The sequence below is a fragment of the Cynocephalus volans genome, chromosome 12 (genome assembly GCF_027409185.1).
Source record: "Cynocephalus volans isolate mCynVol1 chromosome 12, mCynVol1.pri, whole genome shotgun sequence".
Classification (NCBI taxonomy): Eukaryota; Metazoa; Chordata; class Mammalia; order Dermoptera; family Cynocephalidae; genus Cynocephalus; species Cynocephalus volans.
The window spans coordinates 64,863,040-64,878,105 of NC_084471.1; the positions used below are offsets into that span (position 1 = coordinate 64,863,040).

A 15,066-nucleotide genomic window follows, 5' to 3' on the forward strand; every position below is an offset into this window, starting at 1 on the left:
TTATTTACCAAAGAAATACATAACAAAGGCTTGCTTCACTTGCTGGTTCCTCAGGGTGTATATAAATGGATTCATCATGGGAGCAACAGAAGTATTGAGAATAGCTACTGCTTTGCTCAATGATGCTCTTTCTTTTGCAGAGGGATTAGCATACACGAATATGCAGCTTCCATAAGAGATGGAAATGACGATCATATGAGAGGAGCATGTAGAAAATGCCTTTTTTCTCTGACTGGCAGATGGGAGTTTCAAAATGGTCCTAATGATGAACAGGTAGGACAGAACGATTAATGCCAAAGCGAAAAGCAAAATCACTACAGCAGAGTAAAAACCAATCACTTCTAGGAGCCACGTGTCTGAGCAGGATAATTGCAATAAGGGGAAATAGTCACAAGCAAAGTGATCGATGACATTGGAGGCACAGTAATATAACTGGAGAAATAGAAACACTGGTGGGAAGATATTTAAGAATCCTCCCAGCCAAGCACACAGGACAAGCAATATGCAGACTCTCTTGCTCATGATGGTTGTATAATGCTGGGGTTTGTAGATGGCAACACAGTGGTCATAGGACATGGCAGTGAGGAGGTAAAAGTTATACCCATGAAGATGAAGAAAAACAACTTAGCTGCACAATTGTTGTATGAAATAGTTTTTTCTCTGGTGATAACTCTGCTCAGAAATCTAGGGATACAGACACTCGTAAAGGTTATTTCTAATGCAGAGAAGTTCCTGAGGAAGAAATACATAGGGGTCTGTAGATGGGAGTCCACCAAGGTGAGAATGATGATGGTCAAATTTCCAGTGACACTTAATATATATGTGATAATTAAGAGAAAAATAACAGTTTGGAGCTCTGGCTCATCTGACAGCCCCAGAAGAATGAATTCTGTGGATACTGTGTGATTTTTCATTGCAGATCCTTTTCCCCTTTCTTTAGATCAGAAACTGTATATTTCCTCTGCAGAACCTAAAATTATTAAAACATAATTGAGGATGGGGTATAACACTTAAAATTTTTCCATAACACGAATAATCTGTGAAATTAAGAAACATATGTTCCCCTTTAATAAGCCTTTCCAACTTACATTCTGTCTTTCATCGAGTAACAAATATCTGAAGTTAAATAAGAACCTCTCATCATTGGAAATACGCTATTGCAGATCATGGATAAACAATTCTGGTACTAACATTTAAACATATTATAAAGAATATGAAAACATTTTAATTGTGTTTTTTTTTTCTTTTCTTGAATATATTTAAAATCAATCTGGACCGTAGCGTAATGTAAATACAGTCTGAAAACTTACAGAGGTTATTTAGTCCTACCTTCAGGTGTCATGTTTTAAAAAGGCAGTCTCACATAGTTTAAGACACTTCCCCAAGGTTAAACAACTACTCACTACAGTAATCATCTCACTTTAGAAAATTATGCTTATGTATGTGAATGTCGTACGGACATTCTTTCCTAAATGATTTAAGTGTTTGGTTGATACTATTACCATTGCTGCCTCATTTCCCCCCTCCTTTTTTAGCATAAAGTTCTGAAGACCAAGAAAGGGAAACTTCAGTTGCCACAACATATCCTCACCTGAAACATTTTGATTAGGACAACGCAAAATTCAGGTTTTGGTTTTTTTCCCCACAGTATTGCTATAGCAAATCAGCAAGTAGGTAGTCAAAATAACATTTACTTAGAAGCAGATATTCTTTCAGATAGGGAATGCCTTTTTAAATACTATTTCTATCACAAAATAACATTTAAACTTAGGAAAAAATAAACAACCCATGACTTATTGCTGTTTCACTGCTTTGAGATTACATTAATAGTCTTCTCAGAAGGAAACAAGTATTTAATTTTCAATATTTCCAAACCCACAATCACATGTATAAATAATATTTTAAATGTTTAAATAAAATGGAATAACTTATATTATATTAAAGAGTAACAATTTTTTTACTTCCTGGCTTTTCTTGATAATTTACGCTGAAATTCTACTGTCTGGCTTTTTAAAATAGTCATACAATTTCAGAGCTGGAAAATTGACTTAGCAATTTATTTGATTTCCTTTGTACCCTCAAAACAAGTGTGGTACTATTTTATGTCTCTCAGAAAGTGTAGTTTTCCTTGGTTTTAGACCAGTAATATTAGTTCCACAATATCCTTAATTATTGATACTGTAAAATTATTGAGATGTTCTATTATATTGTAATCAATTTCTGCTTTTCCTCTCTCACACAAGATACATGTACAAATACAGTTAGATCTGGGTTGATTAATAAAGTACTCTTCCATAAATGCTGGTGAGGTTGTGGAGAAAAAGGAGCTCTCATACATTGTTGGTGGGACTGCAAAATGCTGCAGCCTCTATGGAAAATGGTATGGAGGTTCCTCAAACAATTGCAGATAGATCTACCATACGACCCAGCTATCCCACTGTTGGGAATATACCCAGAGGAATGGAAATCATCAAGTTGAAGGTATACCTGTTCTCCAATGTTCATCGCGGCACTCTTTACAATAGCCAAGAGCTGGAACCAGCCCAAATGTCCATCATTGGATGAGTGGATATGGAAAATGTAGTATATCTACACAATGGAATACTACTCTGCTATAAAAAAGAATGAAATCCTGCCATTTGCAACAACATGGATGGACCTAGAGGGAATTATATTAAGTGAAACGAGTCAGGCACAGAAAGAGAAATATCACATTTTCTCAATTATTTGTGGGAGCTAAAAATAAATAAATAAATACACAAATAACCTGGGGGTGGGGGGGAGGGAAGAAGACACAGCAATCACAATTTCTTGAAGTTGTTATGACAAGTGAACAGATATGAGGTCTCAGTAATGGGCCACAATAACCAACCACATTGTATATTGATAAAATCAAATAAAATTTAAAATTAAAAAATAAAATAAAATAAAATAATAAACTTAAAAATAAAAAAGTACTCTTCCATTTTCCTTTTGCCTTATGATAAGAAAACAATTTTTAGAACATTTTTCTTTTCATATACACAGATTTTTGAAAGAGTATTTTGCAACCCTATGATTATACAGTCATAAAATCTAAGAAATACTTTTCTTAGTCTTCACTTAGTTGTATTTTCCTGCAAATGCTGGTGTGAACAATAGAGTATGAGGAATGTCCATTATAGGTAGGGAACTGGAGTTATTTTATCTGTGTCTTTCTTGTTGGCTCAGGGAAATTCATCAAGTAAACAAAGGGTGCCAAGGAGAGGCATTTTTAAAAGATACAGATTTATCATTGATGTTGGTCTTTCTGTAAATATTGATTGATGTTAGTGAGGCAAATATATAAACATGTTTAATATTGGGTGTGTAAAACTTTGATTTAGAATCTGAAACTTCTGTGATTTTATAAGGAGTCCATATTTTTTTCTCCCAGAAATTCTGGACCTATCTTCAGGAGAGTTAACATATATATATCCCTTGAGTTTTGGCAACCCGGCACAGAGATCTTCTTTACTCTACCACAATAAGATGGTAGAAAACAATGCTTTCAATATGTAGCATGATTCAATTGTCTTCTGAAATGGACAAGATTAAGTGTTTTATCCTTGTACTGATTCTTTAAATTTAGGGAAATCCATCCATGGTAATATTTGCTAATAGTGGCATTTATTGCCTTTTGACTGCTTCCCTCCACTGTATCACCAACTTTCATTAAATCTTTGTTGATAGTTGTATATATGACATCTTCTCACTGACAGAATATTTATAAATCCCCAAAATAAATATTTGGAAATCTGGGATTGGATATTTTTGACTTCTTTATTTCTAAATTTAATGCATTGAGAGATGCAAATTTTATGACTAGAAAAATATAATATTCATATACTATATATACATATATATGTGATATAAATTTTATACTTAATTTCTTTTTTGTTGCAGTTATAAATATGGATAAAGCATGTGAGTATTTAATTCTAGAAGTGCTGGTGACTGATAGGATTGAAAGATGCATGTATTTGAAAGTGGAACAAAAGGAAGAGAATAGGAAAAGATGAGGAAACCATTAGTTAACCCACAGGACAATATGCACACATTGAGATGTGTTGAATTTTTAATGGATAATACATGCAAGACCTAAAATATTGATTTTTGCAGAATATTTACAAGGGGACTTCAAGAAGTTCATGGAACAATAAAATTAAAAGATAATACAAATCTTCCCATGAACTTTTTGAAGACCACTCATACTTCTATTATTCATAATTATTTAATACTTTATGCTTACTTAATATATCTTGAGTAATAAAATAGTTATGAAATCTACTGTTTTACAAAAATAGAACACCCTAAATCTAATTGTTATTCAACCATCTTTTAGAAATATAAGAAATTTCTACACATTCTTTTCTTTATTGAAATATAATAGATAATACATATTTGTGGGGTACAGAGCTGATCATCAATCAATATGTGTGTACAATAGCCTGAAGAAAGTTATGTTAAGTGAAATAAGCTGAGCACAGAAGGAGAAGTACTGTGTGTCCTCACTCAAGTGGGAGCTAAGAAAGAAAGAAAGAAAAAGAAAGACAGAAAGAAGGAAAAAAGAACGAAAGTTGAACTTTCAGAAGGTGAGAAAAATATGCTTTTTTGCTGTTTTTCTCAGGTTTTGTAAGGTGTTGGGGCATAAAGAAGGAAAAGTTATTCCATAATTTAAAGTTAAGTAATAAATATTATAATGAACATATTGTTCTCATAATTTAAAAAATGATATTAGATAGGTTAACTAATTTAACCCTCATTTAAAAAACAAATAATTGCAGTCAATTTTTTAGATTTTATTCTTCATCTTGACCCTTACATTTATTTATCATCTCTTCAACATTGTAATAAGAAATATCACAAAGTAATAAGCTTTTATTTATGTGAAATTCCAGTTAGTGGATTATATCTAATCATTTTCTTTAATATTGTGTTTTTATGTTTCCTGAATATTTTGATAATAAAAAATTCAGAAAATAATGAGCCACATAATTATACAAACTAATAATATATATTATATCAGTTGTTTAATATAAAATAAATGTTATTTATTTTCATAAAATAACTAAACATGTATTTAATATATAAAAACAATAATACATTAATATAATCAATGTTTTATTTTATTTTATCCAGCTTTATTGAGATATATTGACAAATAAAAATTATATATATTTAAGGTGTACAGTGTGATGTTTTCATATTATTATTTATGGATCAAATAATAATACTGTCACCAACACAGAACTATATCCTAGCTGGGATGCAAGATTGCTTGAAAATCAGTTTTCTGCAGTAAAGGAGCCCTCAGTAAGGGAGCATTCTCCCAGATGTGGTCCTACATCATAGGGAGCGATACCCGTATTCACTTAACTCTTATAGATAGGTTTTGTGGAAACAGTAAATACGATGTTATATTTATACCACAAAAGCCTAATTAATAAGCAGCAAGAAATCCTATCATTATTCAGGGACGGCAAATGTGCAGTAGTGTGTCACTTGATTGCCTTTTTGTCCTATTGATTTCCTGTAGCTGCTATTTAGATTTAGAGGTTTAATTCAGGTTTAGGTTTAGGCATTTTTTTCTTTCTTTTGCAAGACTATTCCAGAATGGGAATTTTATACTTTCAACAGATAGCTGTTTAATTGATTATAAAAAATTCTTAGCAGCCATTGGTGATCAATGGCTAAATCCATTAGCTCATATTGCACTACAAAATGGTTGCATTCTGTATTTATCATTTACCATTTGCTTATTCATTGTTACAGTTTGTCCAGAAAAGCCCAGATAAATGCTGACTTCTTTCCCTTTTCAATATTCTGAGTTGGTTCTCTAGTATGTACTTGTTGGTATTGTTTTTGAACGCATGGATTTATAATTTCTTACTTGTTTTAGGCCACATCAGTGTTTGACATCATATTTTAAGGAAAATTTAAATTGACATTCCTACCCGTTCAGAATATTTTAGCCAGGGAGAAAGCCTTCAGGTTGGCTCTGATTCTTTTGGACGTTATTACACATTTACTCTTGGCTTCATTTTTTACCTAGTAGAAGTTTTCCAGGCTCATGCTACACTTTCCTTCATTAGACCTGGAAACAAAAATACTGCAATGATTCGTTAAGGGATATATGTTATAAAAAGATGAAAATTGTGCCATCAAAAATTCAAAATGTGGGGAGGACAGTGAAGCAAAAGTGTATAGTTTTTGTTTTTGTTTTCAATAAAAATTAAGTTGCAGATAGCTTAAAATAAGCATAAGATGCTTTTTGTAAACCTCATGGTAACCATAAAGTATAGTAAATACACAAAAAATAAAGAGCAAGAAATCGAAACAGTACTAGAGACAATTACTTAACAAAAGAAAAAAGCAAGAGAGGAAGAAAGGGCCAAAGGATGTACAAAACAACTAGAAAGCAACTACCAACATGGCAGTAGGAAGTTCTCACCTATAAATAATTAACCTAAATGTATGTGATTTAAATTCTCCAAACAAAAGACATAGATGACCAAATGGATTTGCAAAAAATAAAAAAATTAAAAATAAATAAATAAATAAATAGATAGATAGATAGATAGATACCCCTAACTATATGCTGCCTGTGCTAAACTTACTTCACCCGTAAGGAAATACAAAAATTCATAGAAAGAGACAAATAAAGTCATTATATAATTAGGAAGCAGACAATATAGCAAGAGTAGATAACAACTGTAGGTACATATGCCCATGGTATGAAGCACCTAAATATATAAAGCAAATATTAATACATTTGAAATGAGAAATACACTGAAATACAATAATAGTAGGGAGCTTCACAATCCCACCTTAAGCGATGGTCAGATCATTCAGACAGAAAATCAGTAAGGAAATAACAAACTTAAACTACACTCTAGACCAAATAAACCTAAAAGATATGCACAGAACATTCCATCCAATAGCTGTAGAGTACCCACTCTCAACTACACATGGAGTACTCTCCAGGATAAATTATACGTTAAGTCACAAAACAAGCCCAAACAAGTTTAAGAACAAGAAAAACATTGAACAAGAAAATCATACTTAGTATCTTTACTGATCACAGCTAGAAATCAGTAACAGGAGGATCTTTGGAAAATATACAAATACATGAAAAGTAAACAACCATTGCTTCTGAACAACCAATGGGTCAATGAAAATGTTAAATGCAAAATTAAAAAATTTCTTGAGGAAAACAAAAATGGAAACACAACATAGAATAACCTGTGGGATATACCAAAAGCAGTCCTTCGAGGGAATTTTGTAGCAATCAGCATGCAGTTGTATCAAAAAAGAAGAAAGAACTCAAAGAAACAACTTAACATTGAGCATCAAGGAACTAGAAAAAAAAGAACAAACTAAGCCCAAAGTTGTCACAAGAAGAAAATAATGAGGATCAGAGCAGAGAGAAATGAGACTAGAAAAACAATAGAAAAGAAAAACAAAATGAAGAGTTTGTTAAAAATGTAAAATAGATAACTTTTAGCTAGACTAGGAAAAAACAGAATACTAAAATAAATTAAATCAGAAATTAAAAGGAGACATTACAACCAATACAACAGAGATACAAAGATCATAAGAGAATATTATGAAAAATTATATGTCAACAAATTGGATAACCTAAAATAAATGCATAAATTACTTGTTACATACAACCCATCAAGATGGAATTATAAATAAATAGAAATATTTGAATATACCAATAATGAGGAAGGAAAATAAATCAGTAATAAAAAGTCTTCAAAGAAAAGCCCAGGATCTGAAAGGGTCTCATGGCTGAATTCTATCAAGAATTTAAAGAAAAACATTGTATCAATTTTTCTGAAACTTTTCCAAAAAACTGCAGACGAAAGAATACTTCCAAACTCATCTTATTTGGCCAGAATACCAAAGTCAGGCAAGGACAACTGAAGAAAAGAAAAGCTTCAGGCCAGTATCCCTAATGAACATAGTTGAAAAATCCTCCACAAAATACTAGCAAACCAAATTCAGCAGCACATTAACAATATCATTCATCATGATCAAGTGGGGTTTATCCTAATGATGTAAGGATGATTCAACGTACATAAGTCAATAAATGCAATACATCAAATTAACAGTATGAAGGAAAAAACCTATATGATCATTTTAATATATGCAGAAAAATAATTTGATGAAATTCAACATCCTTTTATACTAAAAACTCTCAACAAATTATGTACAGTGGAATGTATCTCAACACAATAAAGGCTATAGATGACAAACCCACAGTTAACACCACACTCAATGTGTAAAGGTTGAAATCTAATCCTCTAAGTTCAGGAACATGATAAGTATGCACATTCTCACCACTTCTTTCAACATAGCACTGGAAGTCTCAGTGAGAATATTTAGGCAATAAAAATAAATAAGAAGAATCTGAATTGTAAAGAAAGAAGTTAAATTGTCCCTGTTTGAGGATGACAAGGTTTTATATATATTTAAAATATATATATATATAAAATGTAAAATATATTTATATATAAAAAACTCTAAAGAGTACACCAAAAATCTGAGAGAACTTATAAACAATTTTGATAAATTTGCAGGATTCAAAATCAATATACAAAAATTTGTAGTATATTTTGCACTAACAAGAAACATTCTGAAAAAAATCATAAAACATTCCACTCACAATAAATTAAAAGAAAAATACTTAGAAATAAATTTAACAAAGGAGGTGAAAGATCTCTACATTGAAAACTAAACATTGATGAAAGAAATTGAAACACTGACAAAAGAAAGTATACAGAGAAGACACAAACATGTAGAAAAATATCCTGTGTTCATGCATTGGAAGAATTAGTATTGTTAAAATGTGTATACTATACAAAGCAATCTACAGATTAAATAAAATCCTTATCAAAATACCAGTGACATTCTTCACAGAAATAGAAAAAAAAAAAAAAAAACCTAAAAATGGTATGGAAATACAGAAGACCTTAAATTACCAAAATAATCTTGAGCAAAAAGTATAAAGCTGGACATCTCACACTACCTGACTTCTAAATATACTACAAAGATATAGTAACCAAACAGCATGGTACTGGCATAAAACAGACACATAGACCTGTGGAACAGAAAAGAGACCTCACAAAAGAAACCACCCATTTGCAGAAAACTGATTTTGAACAAAATTGCCAAGAACACACAGTGTGGAAAGGACAGTTTCTTTAATAAATGGTGTTGAGAAAACTGTATATTCATATGTAGAAAAATCAATTTAGATCCTTTTCTCAAACAATACACAAGAATCTACTCAAAACTGATAAAAGACTAAAATAAAGACCTAAAACTATGAAATTACTGGAAGAAAAAAGATTCATGGTTAATGACATTTTTTCTGGCCAATGATTATTAAAAAATATGACAACAAAAATACAGGCAATAAGAGTAAAAATAGACAAATGATATTTCATCAAACTAAAAAGCATGTGTAGAACAAAAGAAATGATCAACATAGTGAACAGACAACCTATGGAATGGGAGAAAATATTTATAAACTATACATTTGATAATGTGTTAATCTACAAAATATATAAGGAATTCAAACAATTTTAGCAAGAAAACAAATAACCTAATTAAAAATTGGAAATTGACCTGAATAGGCACTTCTCAAAAGAAGACAAACAAATGGTCAACAGACATATGAAAAGTTGCTGAACATCACTAATCATCAGGCAAATGCCAATTAAAACCCATTAAGATATCACCTCACATCTGTGAGAATGGCTATTATCAAAAAGACAAAAGATAACGATGTATGGTGAGGTTATGGAGAAAAGGAACCCTTGCACACTGAGGGTGGAAATGTAAATTAGTATACCATTTGTGGAAAACATTAAGAAGACTCCTCAAAAATTAAAGATCAACTACCAAATGATCCAGCAATTCCACTACTGGTTATATATACAAATGAAATAAAAGCAATATGTTGAAAGGATATCTGCACTCCCATGTTTATTGCAGCATTAATCACAATAGCCAAGATATGAAATCAGCCTAAGTGTCCATCAGCAGATGAATGGGTAAAGAAAATGTGGTTTATTTACACAATGAAATGCTATTCATATATTTTAAAAAACCTTATTTGTATGAACACGGAGGACATGATGTTAAGTTAAATAAGCCAAGAATAGACAAATACCACACAATCTTATGTGTATATGGAATCTAAAAAAGTTGATCTCATAGAAGTATAGAGTAGAATGGTCATTACCAGGTTCTGGGGGTTGGAGTGGGTGTTGGGAGGTTGTGGAGATGGTCAAAAATAGGAAGTGGGGAAGATGATGAACTAGAAGGGCCTGGGGCATGTTCCTCCCCCAAGGAAAGACTGGAGCAACTAACAGTTAAATATGGACAGGAGCATCAGGGAGGAGAGGGTGGGAGCACAGCAGGGGACTGGTGAGATGATGATGGAGTACTAAATCCCAGGATGGTAGCATAGAGAGGAGAGAGAGGCCCATGGTCTCAGCCACCACGTCTCTGACATTGGGATTGGTGCGGAAAAAGTTTTCCGTCTTGGAGAAAAGGTATGTAGAGGACCGACAACAAACTCCACTTTCACCACAAAGGCCCACAGATCCTTTGGCAAGACAAACCCAGTGCCAAGTGTAGGCAGAGTTCTACAAAACTGGCACCCTATAACACTAGCACAAATGGTGCATTCTTCACGCCACACCCTGGGGACCCAAGACAATGCAGGACAGCTCCATCTTGAAGCCAGTAACCCATGCCCTGGGGCCAGAAACCACAGTAGTTCCCCAGTCTTAAGTGTCTGTTCTCCACCCAGCATACTCATAAGAGAGGCTGAAACACTCTGATTATGGTGGCTTGAAGCACTCACAGCAGATGTGACTCTGTTTTGCAGTCTGGAAAGTCAGTCCTAGTCCTGCTGAACTGGTACACTCCCACGTCCCTGCTGGAGATCAAACAGGCAGACCCTCCCCTGGCGGACCACACCCCATTCCTCCCCTTATCTCCATCCTACCAGCTGACTGAGGTGTATGCACCTGAGATCCCATGCTGGAGGGCCATTTCACAGTTCTCTGCTGTAAGAAACATACTCTGAAGTTGGTAGAAATAAAGTGAATCTACCCCTTCCAGATAGTGGCCGGGTAGTTCCATTCCTGCTTAGCGAACTGTCTGCAGCCCCACAAGGGCGGAGTGCACTGAGAAGCCCTAATCCCCACCCTACAATTTATTATTTCAAAGATTGTCTTTCTAAAATAACCCAGGTGGACAAAAGAAGAGAAAAAATATAATTTGAAAAAATGAAGGAAATCTAAGAGAGCTGTCAGACCACCTTTAGTGCACAAACATCGGAATTATGGGTATTCCAGAAGGGAGTATTGAAAACCTACTTAATGAAATAATAACAGAACACTTCCCAAGTATTGGGACAGATACAGACTTCCTGATCTAAGAGGCTCAAAGATCCTCAAACAAATTCAATCCAAAAATGTCCTCTCCATGGCACATTGTAGTCAAACTGCCAAAAGTTAAACACAAAGAGAGAATTCTAAAAGCAACAAGACAAAAATATCAAGTCACCTATAAGGAAGCCTCCATCAGACTAAAAGCAGATTTCTCAGTAAAAACATTGCAGGCCAGAAAATCATGGGATGATATATTCAAATACTGAAAGGAAAAAAACAAAACAAAACAACAACAACAAAAAAACCCTGCCAGCCAAGAATACTGTACCCAGCAAAGCTATCCTTCAGAAATAAAGGAGAAGTAGTGTATTTCTCAAACAGAAGGTACAGGAGCTCACCACCACACAACTGCCCTAAAAGAGATCCTCTAGGAGTCCTGATCTGGAATCCAAAAAATGATAATCGCCACCATGAATGCATGAGATAGAACAAAAGTCACAGGTAGAACAGATATGCAATTGAGAAAGATAAGAAAACTATATCTTACCACTTCAAAAAACCTACAAACACTGAAGAAAAGCAATAAAAGTGAAAGAAACAAAAGACATTTTAAACAACCATACAAAAATTAGTAAAATGCCAGGAGTTAGATAATACCTTCCAATAACAACCCTAATATAAGTGTATTGAATTCTCCACTCAAAAGACATAGACTTGTTGAATGGATTAAAAAACAAAATTCAACTATACGCTGTCTTCAAGAAATTCACCTCAAATGTGAAGACTCACAAAGACTAATCCTGAAGGGATGGAAAATGATATTCCACACAAATTCAAACCAAAGACAAGCAGCAGTAGCTATTCTTATATCAGATAAAATAGACTTTAAATCAAAATCAATCAAAATGTTAACAGGGGCAGTGCCCAGCAGGCCAGTGGTGGGGCCAGTGGTCCTCAGTTCTTGCTTTGCATTAATGAAGAATCAGAAAGCAGAGCAGGGTTAAAGTTTAAGCTTTAATGCCAAGAATGAAAGAGGAACTTAAGGAAAGGGGGAAGGAAAGTGCAATGCACTGTGTGGGAATGGGTCAGATCCTTGGTGGAATATGACCCGGGCCAAACTCTGAGTGGAGAGTGTCTGCATGGGTGTTTGCCTCCAACCTTTTATGTACTCATTTTGCATAAACATAATCTTTCTTGACTGGCATTTTGATTGACATTTGAGGGTTACCTTCCTTTTTTTTGCCACACATGTCCTTACCCACAATGCATGCTGAAAGCCCACAAGGGTGGTTAAAACTGCAATGCTAATTATATTATGATGAAATTATAATGTAGCCAAAGTGACTGCTAAGTTAAGCTACTACCATTTGTGCATGCTCCACCTGGTGGAAAGTCCCTACTAGCTGCCTATGGTCAAAATGCAGCCAGAGTCCATCCTGTTCTTCAACCACATTTTAACCACAACCTGTCAAGTGGGTGTTTCTTGAGGTGGGTCGGGGAGGTCTGATGCCAGGTGGTTGCCAGCTGCTAGTCTTGTGATTTTCCATCTCCCTGTCTCCTCTTACTCACTCCCATCTGATTTTCTACTTAACAAAAAGAGACACAGAAGGTCATTATACAGTGATAAAGGGTTCTATCCAGCAAGAGGATATAACAATTGTAAATATATATGCACCCAGTATTGGAGCACCCAGACACATAAAGCAAACACTATTAGACCTATATAGAGAGACAAACCACCAAATTATAATAGTTGGGGACCTGAACACCTCTCTCTCAACACTGGACAGATCATCTAGGCAACAAATCAACAGAGAAACATAATATTTATACTATACTTTAGACCAATTGGACCTGGAAGACTGCTATAGAACATTTCACCCAGCAATTATAGAGTATAAATTCTTTGCATCAGCACGTGGAATATTCTCCAGGATAGACCACATGTTAGGTCACAAATCAAGCCTCAACAACTTGAAAAAATTGAAATAATTTCAGGTATCTTTTTAGATCACTGCAAAATAAAACTAGATATCAATAAGAAGTGAAACTTGGAAAGTTATACAAATACATGGAAACTCAACAATATGCTACTGAATGACATATGGGTCAAAAAAGATATTAAACAGGAATTCAAAAAATTTCTTGAAACTAATGAAAATAAAGAAACATCATACTGAAACCTATGGGATACTGCAAAAGCAAAACCAAGAGGAAAGTTTATTGCAATAAAAGCATACATCTAAAGAACAGAAAGACTTCAAATAAACAACTTAGTATTACACCTCAAATAACTACAAAAACAAAAATAATACAGCCCAAAATTAGTATATGGAAAGAAATAATTAATATAGAGCTAAATGAAATAGAGAATAAAAAAAGATGCAAAAGATCAATGAATCAAAAAGTTGGTTTTTTGAGAAAATAAACAAAATATGGAAACCATTAGCTTGTCTAACTAAAAAAAGAGAGAGAAAACCCAAATAAGGAAATTTAGAAATGAAAAAGGAGATTTTACAACTGATACCACAAAATACAAAGACTCATTAGAAACTTTTATGTACAACTTTACACCAACAAATTCGAAAATGTGGGGAAATTCGTGGATACATACAACCTACCAAGACTGAACCAAGAAGAAACAGGAAACCTAAATAGACCAATAATATGCAATAAGATCGAAGCAGTAAGCAGCAATGATGGAGTTTGTATGTGTTGTCCCCTCCAAAACTCATGTGGAAGTTTGATCACCAATGTGGCAGTGTTGGAAACTGATTGAGTCATGGGGGCAGATCCCTCATGAATGGATTAATGCTCTCCCTGGGGGAGTAGGGGTAGTGAGTGAGTTCTCATTCTATTAGTTTCCATAAGACCTGATTGTTGAAAGGACCCTGGCACCTCCTTTCTCTCTTTCTCTTGCTTCCTCTCCCACCATGTGATCTGCTTGTACCTGCCACTTTTCTGCCATGAGTAGAAGCAGCCTGAGGCCCGTACCAGATGCAGCTGTCCCAGAATCATAAGCCAAATAAACCTCTTTCCTTTATAAATTACCCAGTCTCAGGTATTTCTATTATAGCAACACAAAACAGACTAATACAAGCAGTCTCCCAACAAAGAAAAGATCAGGACTAGATGGCTTCACTGCTGAATTCTGCCAAACCTTTAAAGAAGAATTAAAACCAATTCTCTTTAAACTATTCAAAAAAATTGAAACAGAGGCCATTCTCCCAAACTCATCTGAGGCCAGCATCACCCTGACACCAAAACCAGACAAAGATACAACATAAAAAGAAAACACCAGGCCAATATCCTTGATTAACATAGTTGCAAAAATCTCAATAAAATATTTGCAAAGAGAAAACAGCCACACATCAAAAAGATTATACATCATGATAAAGTGGAATTCATCCTTGGGATGCAAGGATGGTTGAACATATGCAAATCAGTAAATGTGATACACCACATCAAAAAAATCATGGACAAAAACCATATGATCATCTCAATAGATTCAGAAAAAGCACTTGACAGAATTCAACATTTCTTCGTGATAAAAACTCTCAACAAAGGATGCATCGAAGAAAAGTATCTCAACACTATAAAAACCATATATGACAAATCCACCACCAATATC

The 15,066-nt window shown here is 33.9% G+C and overlaps 1 pseudogene; it reads right to left on the minus strand.

Annotated features, from left to right (window-relative positions):
- Nucleotides 1-914, minus strand: LOC134391689 (olfactory receptor 6C3-like; annotated as a pseudogene).
- Between the last annotated feature and the right edge of the window lie 14,152 nt (nt 915-15,066).